The sequence below is a fragment of the Pristiophorus japonicus genome, chromosome 11 (assembly GCF_044704955.1).
Source record: "Pristiophorus japonicus isolate sPriJap1 chromosome 11, sPriJap1.hap1, whole genome shotgun sequence".
NCBI classification, from domain to species: Eukaryota; Metazoa; Chordata; class Chondrichthyes; family Pristiophoridae; genus Pristiophorus; species Pristiophorus japonicus.
In genome coordinates this window covers 49,198,206-49,214,422 of record NC_091987.1, presented here as the reverse complement: position 1 = coordinate 49,214,422, position 16,217 = coordinate 49,198,206, and positions in this window count along the sequence as shown.

Genomic DNA, 16,217 nt, shown 5'->3' with positions numbered 1-16,217 from the left:
ATCGGGGAGAGAGAGAGCCACTGGGGAGAGAGAGAGACTGGGGGAGAGAGAGACTGGGGGAGAGAGAGACTGGGGAGAGAGAGACTGGGGGAGAAAGAGATTGGAGGAGAGAGTGAGACAGGGAAAAGAGGGGAGGGGGAGGGAGAAAGACTGCAGGGAGAGAGAGACTGGGGTGAGAGAGACTGGGGAGAGAGAGAGTCTGGGAGGGGGCAGAGAGGCTAAGCGGGGGCGGTGACTGAGGGTGATGGAGAGAGAGAGACTGGGGAGTGAGAGAGACTGGGGAGTAAGAGAGAGAGACTGGGGAGTGAGGGAAAGGCTGGGGAGAGAGAGAGACTGGGGAGAGGGTAAGACTGGGGGGAGATAGAGGGTGGGGGTGGAGAGAGAGAGTGAGGGGAGAGAGAGAGTGAGGGGAGAGAGAGGTGAGGGGAGAGAGAGAGTGAGGGGAGAGAGAGAGTGAGGGGAGAGAGAGAGACTGGGGGAGAGAGAGAGACTGGGGGAGAGAGAGAGTGGGAATGAGAGAGAGTGGGTGAGAGAGAGACTGGGGTAGAGAGTGAGACTGGGGTAGAGAGAGAAACTGGGGTGAGAGAGAGAGACTGGGGGGAGCGAGAGAGACTGGGGAGAGAGAGAGACCGGAGGGGAGAGAGAGAGACTGGGGGGAGAGAGAGACTGGAGGGGAGAGAGAGATACTGGGGGGAGAGAGAGACTGGGGGGAGAGAGAGACTGGGGAGAGAGAGAGACTGGGGAGAGAGACTGGGGAGAGAGAGTGAGACAGGGAAAAGAGTGGGGGGAGGGAGAAAGACTGCAGAGAGAGAGAGACTGGGGTGAGAGAGACTGGGGAGAGAGTGAGTCTGGGGAAGGGGGAGAGAGAGGCTGAGGGGGGGGGGGGGCGACTGAGGGTGGGGGAGAGAGAGAGACTGGGGAGAGAGAGAGAGGCTGTGGAGTGAGGGAGAGACTGGGGAGAGAGAGACTGGGGGGAGAGAGAGACTGGGGGGAGAGAGAGACTGGGGGGGAGAGAGAGAGTGGGGGGAGAAAGAGAGTGAGGGGGGAGAGAGAGTGAGGGGAGAGAGAGAGTGAGGGGAGAGAGAGAGACTGGAGGAGAGCGAGAGACTGGGAGAGAGAAAAGACTGGGGAAGAGAGAGAGACTGGGGAAGAGAGAGAGATTGGGGGAGAGAGAGAGAGACTGGGGGGGGGAGAGAGAGAGTCTGGGGGAGACTTTGAGAGAGACTGGGGAGAGAGAGAGACTGGGGAGAGAGAGAGAGACTGGGGGGGGAGAGCGAGAGACTGGGGGGAGAGAGAGAGACTGGGGGAGAGAGAGAGACTGGGGGGAGAGAGAGAGAGACTGGGGGGGGAGAGAGAGACTGGGGGGGGAGAGAGAGACTGGGGGGGGGAGAGAGTGAGACTGGGGAGAGAGAGAGAGGCTGTGGAGTGAGGGAGAGACTGGGGAGAGAGAGACTGGGGGGAGAGAGAGACTGGGGGGAGAGAGAGACTGGGGGGGGAGAGAGAGAGTGGGGGGAGAAAGAGAGTGAGGGGGGAGAGAGAGTGAGGGGAGAGAGAGAGTGAGGGTAGAGAGAGAGACTGGAGGGAAAGTGAGAGTGGGAGTAGAAAGAGATTGGGAAGAAAGAGAGTGGGGGAGAAAGGGAGTGGCGGGGGAGAAAGAAAGTGGGGGGGAGAAAGAGATTGTGAGTAGATAGAGTGGGGGGAAAGGAGAGACTAGGGAGAGAGAGACTGGGGGGAGAGAGAGACTGGGGGGGAGAGAGAGAGACTGGGGGAGAGAGAGAGAGAGACTGGGGGGAGAGAGAGACTGGGGTAAGAGAGAGACTGGGGGAGAGAGAGAGACTGGGGGAGAGAGAGAGACTGGGGGAGAGAGAGAGAGACTGGGGGGAGAGAGAGAGACTGGGGGGAGAGAGAGAGGCTGGGGGGAGAGGGGGACTGGAGGGCGGAGAGAGAGAGACTGGGGGGAGAGAGTGAGACTGGGGGGGGAGAGAGACTGGAGGAGAGAGAGACTGGGGGAGAGAGAGAATGGGGGGAGAGAGACTGCGGGGGGAGAGAGACTGGGGGAGAGAGAGAATGGGGGGGGGGGAGAGACTGCGGGGGAGAGGGACTGGGGTGGGAGAGAGACTGGGGGAGAGAGAGACTGGGGGAGAGAGAGACTGTTGGGAGAGAGACTGGGGTGAGAGAGACTGGGGGGGAGAGAGAAAGACTGGGGGGAGAGAAAGACTCGAGGGGAGAGAAAGACTGGGGAGAGAGAGAAACTGGGGAGAGAGAGCGAGAGACTGGGAATGAGATTGAGACTGGGGAGTGAGAGACAGACTGGGGGAGAGAGAGAGAGACACTGGGGGGAGAGAGAGAGAGATTCTGGGGGGAGAGAGAGAGACAAGGGAAGAGAGAGAGAGACTGGGGGAGAGTGAGACTGGGAGGAGAGTGAGAGGGACTGGTGGCAGAGGGGGGGCGGAGGTGGGAGAGAGACTGGGGTGTGGGAGAGATAGACTCGGGGGAGAGAGAGAGAGACTGGGGGGAGAGAGAGAGAGACTGGGAGGGGGGAGGGAGACTGGGGGAAGAGAGAGACTGGGGGAGATAGAGACTGAGGGGAGAGAGAGACTGGGGGAGAGGGAGACTGGGGGGAGATAGAGACTGGGGGGAGAGAGAGACTGGGGAGAGAGAGAGACACTGCGGAGAGGGGAAGATTGGGGGGAGATAGAGGGTGGGGGTGGAGAGAGAGAGTGAGGGGAGAGAGAGAGTGAGGGGAGAGAGAGAGACAGGGGGGAGAGAGAGAGAGATTGGTGTGAGAGAGAGACTTGGGGAGAGAGAGGGACTGGGGGAGAGAGAGAGTGGGAATGAGAGAGAGTGGGAATGAGAGAGAGTGGGTGAGAGAGAGACTGGGGTAGAGAGACTGGGGTAGAGAGAGAGACTGGGGGAGAGAGAGAGACTGGGGGAGAGAGAGAGACTGGGGAGAGAGAGAGAGAGACTGGGGGAGAGAGAGAAACTGAGGGGAGAGAGAGAGACTGGGGGGAGAGAGAGAGACTGGGGGGAGAGAGAGAGACTGGGGGGAGAGAGAGACTGGAGGGGAGAGAGAGAGACTGGGGGGAGAGAGAGACTGGGGGGAGAGAGAGACTGGGGGGAGAGAGAGACTGGGGGGAGAGAGAGACTGGGGGGAGAGAGAGACTGGGGGGAGAGAGAGAATGGGGGGAGAGAGAGAATGGGGGGGGGGGGGGAGAGAGAGACTGGGGGGGAAGAGACTGAGACTGGGGGGTGAGTGAGACTGGGGGAGAAAGAGATTGGGGGAGAGAGTGAGACAGGGAAAAGAGGGGGGAGGGAGAAAGACTGCAGAGAGAGAGAGACTGGGGGGGAGAGAGAGAGAGACTGGGGGGAGAGAGAGACTGGAGGGAGAGAGAGACTGGAGGGAGAGAGAGACTGGGGGAGAGAGAGAATGGGGGAGAGAGAGACTGCGGCGGGGGGGGGAAGAGAGAGAGAGACTGGGGGAGAGAGAGACTGGGGGAGAAAGAGATTGGGGGAGAGAGTGAGACAGGGAAAAGAGGGGGGGGAGGGAGAAAGACTTCCGAGAGAGAGAGACTGGGGTGAGAGAGAGACTGGGGAGAGAGCGAGTCTGGGGGGGGAGAGAGAGGCTGAGGGGTGGTGACTGAGGGTGGGGGAGAGAGAGAGACTGGGGAGTGAGAGAGAGGCTGAGGAGTGAGGGAGAGACTGGGGAGAGAGAGACTGGGGGGAGAGAGAGACTGGGGGAGAGAGAGACTGGGGGGAGAGAGAGACTGGGGGGAGGGAGAGACTGGGGGGAGAGAGAGACTGGGGGGAGAGAGAGACTGGGGAGCGAGAGAGAGAGAGACTGGGGAGAGAGAGAGAGACGCTGCGGAGAGAGAGAGACTGGGGAGAGGGGAAGACTGGGGGGAGATAGAGTTTGGGGGCAGTGAGAGAGAGTGGTGGGGAGAAAGAGAGTGAGGGGAGAGAGAGAGAGACTGGGATGAAAGTGAGAGTGGGAGTAGAAAGAGAATGTGAGGAGAAAGAGTGGGGGGAGAAAGAGTGGTTGGGGAAAGAGATTGGGAGGAAAGAGAGTGGGGGAGAAAGGAAGTGGCGGGGAGAAAGATAGTGGGGGGGAGAAAGAGATTGTGAAGAGATAGAGTGGGGGGAGAAGGAGAGACTGGGGGAGAGCGAGAGACTGGGAGAGAGAGAGAGACTGGGGAAGAGAGAGAGACTGGGGCAGAGAGAGAGACTGGGGGAGAGAGAGAGACTGGGGGAGAGAGAGAGAAACTGAGGGGAGAGAGAGAGACTGGGGGGGGAGAGAGAGACTGGGGGGAGAGAGATTGGGGGAGAGAGTGAGACAGGGAAAAGAGGGGTGGAGGGAGAAAGACTGCAGAGAGAGAGAGACTGGGGGGGAGAGAGAGAGAGACTGGGGGGAGAGAGAGACTGGAGGGAGAGAGAGACTGGAGGGAGAGAGAGACTGGGGGAGAGAGAGAATGGGGGAGAGAGAGACTGCGGCGGGGGGGGGGGGGAAGAGAGAGAGACTGGGGGAGAGAGAGACTGGGGGAGAAAGAGATTGGGGGAGAGAGTGAGACAGGGAAAAGATGGGGGGGAGGGAGAAAGACTGCCGAGAGAGAGAGAGACTGGGGTGAGAGAGAGACTGGGGAGAGAGCGAGTCTGGGGGGGGGGGAGAGAGGCTGAGGGGGGGGTGACTGAGGGTGGGAGAGAGAGAGAGACTGGGGAGTGAGAGAGAGGCTGAGGAGTGAGGGAGAGACTGGGGAGAGAGAGACTGGGGGGAGAGAGAGACTGGGGGAGAGAGAGACTGGGGGGAGAGAGAGACTGGGGGAGAGAGAGACTGGGGGGAGAGAGAGACTGGGGGGAGGGAGAGACTGGGGGGAAAGAGAGACTGGGGGGAGAGAGAGAATGGGGAGCGAGAGAGAGAGAGACTGGGGAGAGAGAGAGAGACACTGCGGAGAGAGAGAGACTGGGGAGAGGGGAAGACTGGGGGGAGATAGAGTTTGGGGGCAGTGAGAGAGAGTGGTGGGGAGAAAGAGAGTGAGGGGAGAGAGAGAGTGAGGGGAGAGAGCGAGTGAGGGGAGAGAAAGAGAGACTGGGATGAAAGTGAGAGTGGGAGTAGAAAGAGAATGTGAGGAGAAAGAGTGGGGGGAGAAAGAGTGGTTGGGGAAAGAGATTGGGAGGAAAGAGAGTGGGGGAGAAAGGAAGTGGCGGGGGAGAAAGATAGTGGGGGTGAGAAAGAGATTGTGAGGAGATAGAGTGGGGGGAGAAGGAGAGACTGGGGAGAGAGAGACTGGGGGAGAGCGAGAGACTGGGAGAGAGAGAGAGACTGGGGAAGAGAGAGAGACTGGGGAAGAGAGAGAGATTGGGGGAGAGAGAGAGAGACTGGGGGGGGGAGAGAGAGAGACTGGGGGAGACTTTGAGAGAGACTGGGGAGAGAGAGAGACTGGGGGAGAGAGAGAGAGACTGGGGGGGGAGAGAGAGAGACTGGGGGGAGAGAGAGAGACTGGGGGGAGAGAGAGAGACTGGGGGGAGAGAGAGAGAGACTGGGGGGGGAGAGAGAGACTGGGGGGGGGAGAGAGAGACTGGGGGGGGGGAGAGAGTGAGACTGGGGAGGGGAGAGAGACTGGAGGAGAGAGAGACTGGAGGAGAGAGAGACTGAGGGGGAGAGAGACTGCGGGGGGAGAGAGAGAGACTGGGGAATGAGATTGAGACTGGGGAGTGAGAGACAGACTGGGGGAGAGAGAGATAGACACTGGGGGGAGAGAGAGAGAGATTCTGGGGGGAGAGAGAGAGACAAGGGAAGAGAGAGAGAGACTGGGGGAGAGTGAGACTGGGAGGAGAGTGAGAGGGACTGGTGGCAGAGAGGGGACGGAGGTGGGAGAGAGACTGGGGTGTGGGAGAGATAGACTCGGGGGAGAGAGAGAGAGACTGGGGGGAGAGAGAGAGAGACTGGGAGGGGGGAGGGAGACTGGGGGAAGAGAGAGACTGGGGGGAGATAGAGACTGAGGGGAGAGAGAGACTGGGGGAGAGGGAGACTGGGGGGAGATAGAGACTGGGGGGAGAGAGAGACTGGGGAGAGAGAGAGACACTGCGGAGAGGGGAAGACTGGGGGGAGATAGAGGGTGGGGGTGGAGAGAGAGAGTGAGGGGGGAGAGAGAGTGAGGGGAGAGAGAGAGACAGGGGGGAGAGAGAGAGAGATTGGGGTGAGAGAGAGACTTGGGGAGAGAGAGGGGCTGGGGGATAGAGAGATTGGGAATGAGAGAGAGTGGGAATGAGAGAGAGTGGGAATGAGAGAGAGTGGGTGAGAGAGAGACTGGGGTAGAGAGACAGGGGTCGAGGGAGAGACTGGGGGAGAGAGAGAGACTGGGGGAGAGAGAGAGACTGGGGGAGAGAGAGAGAGACTGGGGGAGAGAGAGAAACTGAGGGGAGAGAGAGAGACTGGGGGGAGAGAGAGAGACTGGGGGGAGAGAGAGAGACTGGGGGGAGAGAGAGACTGGAGGGGAGAGAGAGAGACTGCGGGGGAGAGAGAGACTGGGGGGAGAGAGAGACTGGGGGGAGAGAGAGACTCGGGGGAGAGAGAGACTGGGGGGAGAGAGAGAATGGGGGGAGAGAGATTGGGGGAGAGAGTGAGACAGGGAAAAGAGGGGGGGAGGGAGAAAGACTGCAGAGAGAGAGAGACTGGGGGGGAGAGAGAGAGAGACTGGGGGGAGAGAGAGACTGGAGGGAGAGAGAGACTGGAGGGAGAGAGAGACTGGGGGAGAGAGAGAATGGGGGAGAGAGAGACTGCGGCGGGGGGGGAAGAGAGAGAGACTGGGGGAGAGAGTGACTGGGGGAGAAAGAGATTGGGGGAGAGAGTGAGACAGGGAAAAGATGGGGGGGAGGGAGAAAGACTGCCGAGAGAGAGAGAGACTGGGGTGAGAGAGAGACTGGGGAGAGAGCGAGTCTGGGGGGGCAGAGAGAGGCTGAGGGGGGGGGTGACTGAGGGTGGGAGAGAGAGAGAGACTGGGGAGTGAGAGAGAGGCTGAGGAGTGAGGGAGAGACTGGGGAGAGAGAGACTGGGGGGAGAGAGAGAGACTGGGGGGAGAGAGAGACTGGGGGGTGAGAGAGACTGGGGGGAGAGAGAGACTGGGGGGAGAGAGAGACTGGGGGGAGAGAGAGACTGGGGAGCGAGAGAGAGAGAGACTGGGGAGAGAGAGAGAGACACTGCGGAGAGAGAGAGACTGGGGAGAGGGGAAGACTGGGGGGAGATAGAGTTTGGGGGCAGTGAGAGAGAGTGGTGGGGAGAAAGAGAGTGAGGGGAGAGAGAGAGTGAGGGGAGAGAGCGAGTGAGGGGAGAGAAAGAGAGACTGGGATGAAAGTGAGAGTGGGAGTAGAAAGAGAATGTGAGGAGAAAGAGTGGGGGGAGAAAGAGTGGTTGGGGAAAGAGATTGGGAGGAAAGAGAGTGGGGGAGAAAGGAAGTGGCGGGGGAGAAAGATAGTGGTGGGGAGAAAGAGATTGTGAGGAGATAGAGTGGGGGGAGAAGGAGAGACTGGGGAGAGAGAGACTGGGGGAGAGCGAGAGACTGGGGAAGAGAGAGAGACTGGGGGAGAGAGAGAGAGACTGGGGGGGGGGAGAGAGAGACTGGGGGAGACTTTGAGAGAGACTGGGGGGAGAGAGAGACTGGGGTGAGAGAGAGACTGGGGGAGAGAGAGAGACAGAGGGAGTGAGAGAGTGGGGGAGAGATACTGGGGTAGAGAGAGAGACTGGGGAGAGAGACTGGGGGAGAGAGAGAGAGACTGGGGGGAGAGAGAGAGACTGGGGGGAGAGAGAGAGACTGGGGGGAGAGAGAGAGAGACTGGGGGGAGAGAGAGAGAGACTGGGGGGAGAGGGAGACTGGGGGGGGAGAGAGAGACTGGGGGGGGAGAGAGTGAGACTCGGGGTGGGGCGGGAGAGAGACTGGAGGAGAGAGAGACTGGAGGAGAGAGAGACTGGGGGGGAGAGAGACTGGGGGGGGAGAGAGACTGGGGGGGGGAAGAGAGAGAGACTGGGGAATGAGATTGAGACTGGGGAGTGAGAGACAGACTGGGGGAGAGAGAGAGAGACACTGGGGGGAGAGAGAGAGAGAGATTCTGGGGGGAGAGAGAGAGACAAGGGAAGAGAGAGACTGGGGGAGAGTGAGACTGGGAGGAGAGTGAGAGGGACTGGTGGCAGAGGGGGGGCGGAGGTGAGAGAGAGACTGGGGTGTGGGAGAGATAGACTCGGGGGAGAGAGAGAGAGACTGGGGGGAGAGAGAGAGAGACTGGGAGGGGGGAGGGAGACTGGGGGAAGAGAGAGACTGGGGGGAGATAGAGACTGAGGGGAGAGAGAGACTGAGGGGAGAGAGAGACTGGGGGAGAGGGAGACTGGGGGCAGATAGAGACTGGGGGGAGAGAGAGACTGGGGAGAGAGAGAGACACTGCGGAGAGGGGAAGACTGGGGGGAGATAGAGGGTGGGGGTGGAGAGAGAGTGAGGGGGGAGAGAGAGTGAGGGGAGAGAGAGAGACAGGGGGGAGAGAGAGAGAGATTGGGGTGAGAGAGAGACTTGGGGAGAGAGAGGGACTGGGGGAGAGAGAGAGTGGGAATGAGAGAGAGTGGGAATGAGAGAGAGTGGGTGAGAGAAAGACTGGGGGGAGAGAAAGACTCGAGGGGAGAGAAAGACTGGGGAGAGAGAGAAACTGGGGAGAGAGAGAGAGAGAGACTGGGGAATGAGATTGAGACTGGGGAGTGAGAGACAGACTGGGGGAGAGAGAGAAAGACACTGGGGGGAGAGAGAGAGAGAGACTGGGGGGAGAGAGAGACTGGAGGGGAGAGAGAGAGACTGGGGGGAGAGAGAGACTGGGGGGAGAGAGAGACTGGGGGGAGAGAGAGACTCGGGGGAGAGAGAGACTGGGGGGAGAGAGAGAATGGGGGGAGAGAGAGACTGCGGGGGAGGGAGAGAGAGAGACTGGGGGGGAAGAGACTGAGACTGGGGGGTGAGAGAGACTGGGGGAGAAAGAGATTGGGGGAGAGAGTGAGACAGGGAAAAGAGGGGGGGAGGGAGAAAGACTGCAGAGAGAGAGAGACTGGGGGGGAGAGAGAGAGAGACTGGGGGGAGAGAGAGACTGGAGGGAGAGAGAGACTGGAGGGAGAGAGAGACTGGGGGAGAGAGAGAATGGGGGAGAGAGAGACTGCGGCGGGGGGGGGGAAGAGAGAGAGACTGAGGGAGAGAGAGACTGGGGGAGAAAGAGATTGGGGGAGAGAGTGAGACAGGGAAAAGAGGGGGGGGAGGGAGAAAGACTTCCGAGAGAGAGAGACTGGGGTGAGAGAGAGACTGGGGAGAGAGCGAGTCTGGGGGGGAGAGAGAGGCTGAGGGGGGGGGTGACTGAGGGTGGGAGAGAGAGAGAGACTGGGGGAGGGAGGGAGACTGGGGGAAGAGAGAGACTGGGGGGAAGAGAGAGACTGGGGGGAGAGAGAGAGACTGGGGGTGACTGGGGGGATAGAGAGAGACTGGGGGGAGAGAGAGAGACTGGGGGGAGAGAGAGAGACTGGGGGGGACAGAGAGAGATTGGGGTGTGAGAGAGACGGGAAGTGAGAGAGGGAGACTGGGGAGAGAGAGAGACTGGGGTGAGAGAGAGACTGGGGGAGAGAGAGACTGGGGGAGAGAGAGACTGGGGGAGAGAGAGACTGGGGGGGAGAGAGAGAGACTGGGGGAGAGAGAGAGACTGGCGGAGAGAGAGAGACTGGGGGAGAGCGAGAGAGACTGGGGGGAGAGAGAGACTGGGGGGAGAGTGAGAGACTGGGGGGAGAGTGAGAGACTGGGGGGAGAGAGAGACTTGAGGGAGAGAGGGGCTGGGGGGAGAGAGAGACTGGGGGGCGGAGAGAGAGAGACTGGGGGGGAGAGAGACTGCGGGGGGAGAGGGACTGGGGGGGAGAGAGACTGGGGGGAGAGAGACTGGGGGGAGAGAGACTGTTGGGAGAGAGACTGTTGGGAGAGAGACTGGGGTGAGAGAGACTGGGGGGGGGAGAGTGAAAGACTGGGGGGAGAGAAAGACTCGAGGGGAGAGAAAGGCTGGGGAGAGAGAGAAACTGGGGAGTGAGAGAGAGAGACTGGGGAATGAGATTGAGACTGGGGAGTGAGAGACAGACTGGGGGAGAGAGAGAGAGACACTGGGGGGAGAGAGAGAGAGACTCTGGGGGGAGAGAGAGAGACAAGGGAAGAGAGAGAGAGACTGGGGGAGAGTGAGACTGGGAGGAGAGTGAGAGGGACTGGTGGCAGACGGGGGGCGGAGGTGGGAGAGAGACTGGGGTGTGGGAGAGATAGACTCGGGGGAGAGAGAGAGAGACTGGGGGGAGAGAGAGACTGGGGGGAGATAGAGACTGAGGGGAGAGAGAGACTGGGGGAGAGGGAGACTGGGGGGAGATAGAGACTGGGGGGAGAGAGAGACTGGGGAGAGAGAGAGACACTGCGGAGAGGGGAAGACTGGGGGGAGATAGAGGGTGGGGGGGGAGATAGAGGGTGGGGGTGGAGAGAGAGAGTGAGGGGGGAGAGAGAGTGAGGGGAGAGAGAGAGAGACTGGGGGGAGAGAGAGAGACTGGGAGGAGAGAGAGAGACTGGGGGGAGAGAGAGAGACTGGGGAGAGAGAGAGACTGGGGAGAGAGAGAGACTGGAGGGGAGAGAGAGAGACTGGGGGGATAGAGAGACTGGGGGGAGAGAGAGAGAATGGGGGGAGAAGAGACTGGGGGAGAAGAGACTGGGGGGAGAAGAGACTGGGGGGAGAGAGAGAATGGGGGAGAGAGAGAGACTGGGGGAGAGAGAGAGAGAGTGGGGGAGAGAGAGAAACTTCGGAGAGAGAGAGACTGGGGTGAGAGAGAGACTGGGAAGAGAGAGAGTCTGGGGAGGAGAGAGAGGCTGAGGGGGGGGGTGACTGAGGGTGGGGGAGAGAGAGAGACTGGGGAGTGAGAGAGAAACTGGGGGGAGAGAGAGAGACTGGGGGGAGAGAGAGAGACTGGGGGAGAGAGAGACTGGAGGGAGAGAGAGACTGCGGGGTGGGGAAGAGAGAGAGACTGGGGGGGAAGAGACTGAGACTTGGGGGTGAGAGAGACTGGGGGAGAAAGAGATTGGGGGAGAGAGTGAGACAGGGAAAAGAGGGGGGGAGGGAGAAAGACTGCAGAGAGAGAGAGACTGGGGAAGAGAGAGATTGGGGTGAGAGAGAGACGGGGAGAGAGAGGGACTGGGGGAGAGAGAGAGTGGGAATGAGAGAGAGTGGGTGAGAGAGAGACTGGGGTCGAGAGAGAGACTGGGGGAGAGAGAGAGACTGGGGGAGAGAGAGAGAGAGACTGGGGGAGAGAGAGAGAAACTGGGGAGAGAGAGAGAGACTGGGGGGAGAGAGACTGGGGGGAGAGAGAGAGACTGGGGAGAGAGAGAGACTGGATGGGAGAGAGAGAGACTGGAGGGGAGAGAGAGAGAGACTGGGGGGAGAGAGAGACTGGGGGGAAAGAGAGACTGGGGGGAGAGAGAGACTGGAGGGAGAGAGAGACTGGAGGGAGAGAGAGACTGGGGGGAGAAGAGACTGGGGGGAGAGAGAGAATGGGGGGAGAGAGAGAATGGGGGGAGAGAGAGACTGCGGGGGGGGGAAGAGAGAGAGACTGGGGGGGAAGAGAGTGAGACTGGGGGGTGAGAGAGACTGGGGGAGAAAGAGATTGGGGGAGAGAGTGGGACAGGGAAAGGAGGGGGGGGGAGAAAAACTGCCGAGAGAGAGAGACTGGGGTGAGAGAGAGACTGGGGAGAGAGAGAGTCTGGGGGAGGGAGAGAGAGGCTGAGGGGGGGGGTGACTGAGGGTGGGGGAGAGAGAGAGACTGGGGAGTGAGAGAGAGGCTGAGGAGTGAGGGAGAGACTGGGGAGAGAGAGACTGGGGGGGGAGAGAGACTGGGGGGGAGAGATACTGGGGGGGAGAGAGACTGGGGGAGAGAGAGACTAGGGGAGAGAGGGAGACTGGGGGGAGAGAGACTGGGGGGAGAGAGACTGGGGGGAGAGAGACTGGGGGGAGAGAGACTGGGGTGAGAGAGAAACTGGGGAGAGAGAGAGAGAGACTGGGGGAGAGAAAGACTCGAGGGGAGAGAAAGACTGGGGAGAGAGAGAAACTGGGGAGAGAGAGAGAGAGACTGGGGAATGAGATTGAGACTGGGGAGTGAGAGACAGACTGGGGGAGAGAGAGAGAGACACTGGGGGGAGAGAGAGAGACAAGGGAAGAGAGAGAGAGACTGGGGGAGAGTGAGACTGGGAGGAGAGTGGGAGGGACTGGTGGCGGAGGGGTGGGGGGTGGGAGAGAGACTGGGCGGTGGGAGAGATAGACTGGGGGGAGAGAGAGAGAGACTGGGGGAAGAGAGAGAGAGACTGGGGGGAGAGAGACTGGGGTGTGAGAGAGACGGGGAGTGAGAGAGGGAGACTGGGGAGAGAGAGACACTGGGGAGAGCGAGAGACTGGGGGGAGAGAGAGAGACTGGGTGGGGGGCGAGAGAGACTGGGTGGGGAGAGAGAGAGACTGGGTGGGGAGAGAGAGAGAGACTGGGTGGGGAGAGAGCGAGACTGGGTGGGGAGAGTGAGAGACTGGGTGGGGAGAGAGAGAGACTGGGTGGGGAGAGAGAGAGACTGGGTGGGGAGAGAGAGAGACTGGGTGGGTAGAGAGAGGGACTGGGGAGTGAGAGAGAGAGAGACTCGGGGGAGAGAGACTGTGGGGGGAGAGAGAGAAACTGGGGCGAGAGAAAGAAACTGGGGAGAGAGAGAGAGAGACTGGAGCGAGAGAGCGAGAGACTGGGGAGAGAGAGAGAGACTGAGGAGAGAGAGAGAAACTGAGGAGAGAGAGAGAGGCTGGGGAGGAGAGAGAAGCTGGGGAGGAGAGAGAGGCTGGGGGGGGGGGCGGCGGGGAGAGAGAGGCTGGGGGGAGAGAGAGGCTGGGAGGTGGGGTGGGAAGAGACTGGTGGGGGAGAAAGACTGGGGAGAGAGAGAGAGAGTCTCGGGAGATAGAGAGAGAGAGACTAGGGACAGAGAGAGAGAGAGATTGATGGGGGGGGGGGAGAGGGAGAGTCTGCGAGACTGCTAGGAGAGAGAGACTGGGGGTGGAGAGAGACTGGGGGCAAGAGAGACTGGGGAAGGGAGAGACTGGGCAGAGAGACACTGGACTGAGAGACTGAGGGAGAGAGAGACTGGGGGAGGGAGAGACTTGGTGGGGAGTGAGTGACTGGGGGGAGAGAGACTGGGCAGAGAGACACTGGACTGAGAGAGAGAGAGACTGGGGGAGAGAGAGACTGGGGGGGCGGGGGGAGGGTGTTATGTATGTAAACTTTACAATAGTGAAAGACTTGCCACTACGGGGAGCACCTGCTGGAGACCCAAAGGTCACCTGCACACCTCGTGCAAGTAAGTATTACAGGTTGTCTGCCATGCTGATTCTTCACTCTGGAGTTTGATTAAAGAGACTAAGGTCACATCAGTTTGAGCTTACAGCATACAGTCTTGTGGAGTTATTCTGAATATAACAGGGGCGTGTGGGGGGTGGGGGGGAAAGGGGAAGAGAGCCTGTGGGAGAAAGAGAGAGACTGGGTGGGGAGAGAGAGACTGGGGGAGAGAGAGAGAGAGACTGGGTGGGGAGAGTGAAACTGGGGGAGAGAGAGACTGGGCGGGCGGAGAGAGAGACTGGCGGGTGGTGGGCAGGGGGAAGAGTGTGACTGGGGGGAGAGAGAGTGGTGGAGGTGGGGGAGTGAGAGAGACTGGGGAAAAGTGAGACTGGGGGAAAGTGAGGGGCTTGGGGGAGCGAGAGAGAGGGAGACAGAGGGAGACTGGGGGGGAGAGAGGGATTGGGGAGAAAGTGGGGGGAAAGAGAGACAAGGAAGCGAGAAAGTGGGGGGAGAATGAGAGACTCAACTTTATTCGGGCCCAAAGTGCCAACATTACATGGTGGCTTGCTTTATATACCTGGCCCGCACACATGTGCAAACAGCCCAATGACCTCCGACAGATGTGCCTCCTGGTGGCTAATAACTCCAAGCATACATACATGACAACATCCCCCTTCAAGATCTTAGTATAAGTCTTTTTACAAGTTCAGATGGTCCGGGGCTTTCCGCTCACGAATTGATCTTCTCAGTTCAACTCCAGTTCTGAGCGAGATGTTCTGAGTCAGTTATGACTGGAGGCTGGGTAGCTGATCTGATGGGAGTGGTAATGATCACATCAGAGATTGAAAGTCTAAATTCTTTGATGACGGCGGAGTCCTCTGATAAATGAATATAGGTTGGTTGGTCACTGATCGTATCTTCCTCAACTTGTTCCAGTTCATCCGTGTGCCGCAGCTTTATCTGATCAACGTGTTTCCTGCATGTTTGCCCATTTTTGAGCATGGCAATAAACACTCTGTTACCGTCCTTGGCCATAACAGTACCAGTGACCCACTTGGGATCGTGACCATAATTTAGCACATACACAGGATCGTTAACAGAGATGTCGCGTGACACAGCAGCACGATCATGATGCCACTGCTGATTTTGACGTCTGTTTTCAACACGATCGTTCAAGTCAGGATGGACAAGAGAGAGCTTGGTCTTGAGACCTCTCCATCAATAGTTCAGCAGGGGAGACCCCGGTAAGCGTGTGGGGTCTTGTCCTGTAACTAAGCAATATGCACGAATAGCGAGTCTGCAGTGAAACCTGAGTTACACGTTTCATACTCTGCTTGATTGTTTGGACAGCACGCTCTGCTTGACCATTAGAAGCAGGTTTGAATGGTGCTGACCTCACATGTTCAATACCATTGAGTTTCATGAACTCTTTAAACTCCAGACTTGTGAAGCAAGATCCGTTGTTGCTCACAACAGACCATGAGTAACAAACATGACACGAAGGCTCTCAGTGGTAGCTGTGAATGTACTGGATGACATGATTATACACTCTATCAACTTGGGATATGCATCCATCACAACTAAAAACATCTTATCCAGGAAAGAACCCGCAAGGTCGATGTGGATCCTAGACCATGGTTTGGACGGCCACAACCACAGACTCAGCGGAGATTCTGCTGGTACTTTGCTTCACTGCATGCAAGTGTTACACTGATGCACACATGATTCCAGATCAGAATCAATTCCAGGCCACCATATGTGAGACCTGGCAATGGCTTTCATCATGACAATACCAGGATGAGTGCTGTGTAGATCACGTACAAATTTCTCTCTGCCTTTCTTCGGCATAACAACATGATTACCCAACAGTAAACAATCTGATAGTTCATCTTTGCGACGGTTGAAAGGTTTGATCTCATCACACATTTCCATAGGTATAGCAGACCAATCACCACTGAGGACATAATGTTTCACAACCGATAAAATCGGGTCCTGTCTGGTCCAGGTCCTAACTTGTTGAGCAGTGACAGGGGTTCCTTCACTCTCAAATGCATCCATAACTAACAGTAGATCTGCCGGTTGTGGCATTTCCACCTCCGGTGTGGGCAACGGCAGACGGCTGTGCATCAGCACAATTCTCGGTGCCAGGTCTATGGCGAATGACATAATCATAGGCAGATAATGTCAGCGCCCACCTCTGGATACGGGACGATGCATTAGTATTGATACTTTTGTTTTCCGAAAACAATGAAATAAGTGGCTTGTGATCCGTTTCAAGTTGAAAACGAAGACCAAGCAGGTACTGATGCATCTTTTTAACCCCATACAGGCAGGCTAAAGCTTCTTTTTCTACCATGCTGTAGGCTCTTTCCGCCTTTGAGAAACTTTTCGAAGCATATGCAACAGTTCGTAGTTTACCCGACTCATTAGCTTGTTGGAGCACGCAGCCAACCCTATATGATGAAGCATCACAGGCCAATACTAGACGCTTACATGGATCATAATGTATCAGCAACTTGTTAGAGCAAAGCAGTTTTGTAGCTTTCTCTAAAGCTCTATCTTGAGACACACCCCAAACCCAGTTGTCGCCTTTTCTGAGCAGTATGTGCAGTGGCTCTAATGAGGTGCTCAATCTAGGTAAGAAATTACCGAAGCAGTTGAGTAGACCAAGGAACAAATGCAGCTCTGTCACATTCTGAGGTTTGGGTGCATTTTTGATGGCCTTGGTTTTCGAGTCCATCGGCCTGAATCCATCAGCAGCAATCTTCCTCCCCAGAAATTTGAATTTCGGTGCCATGAAGACGCACTTCGAATGTTTCAGCCTGAGTCCCACTTTG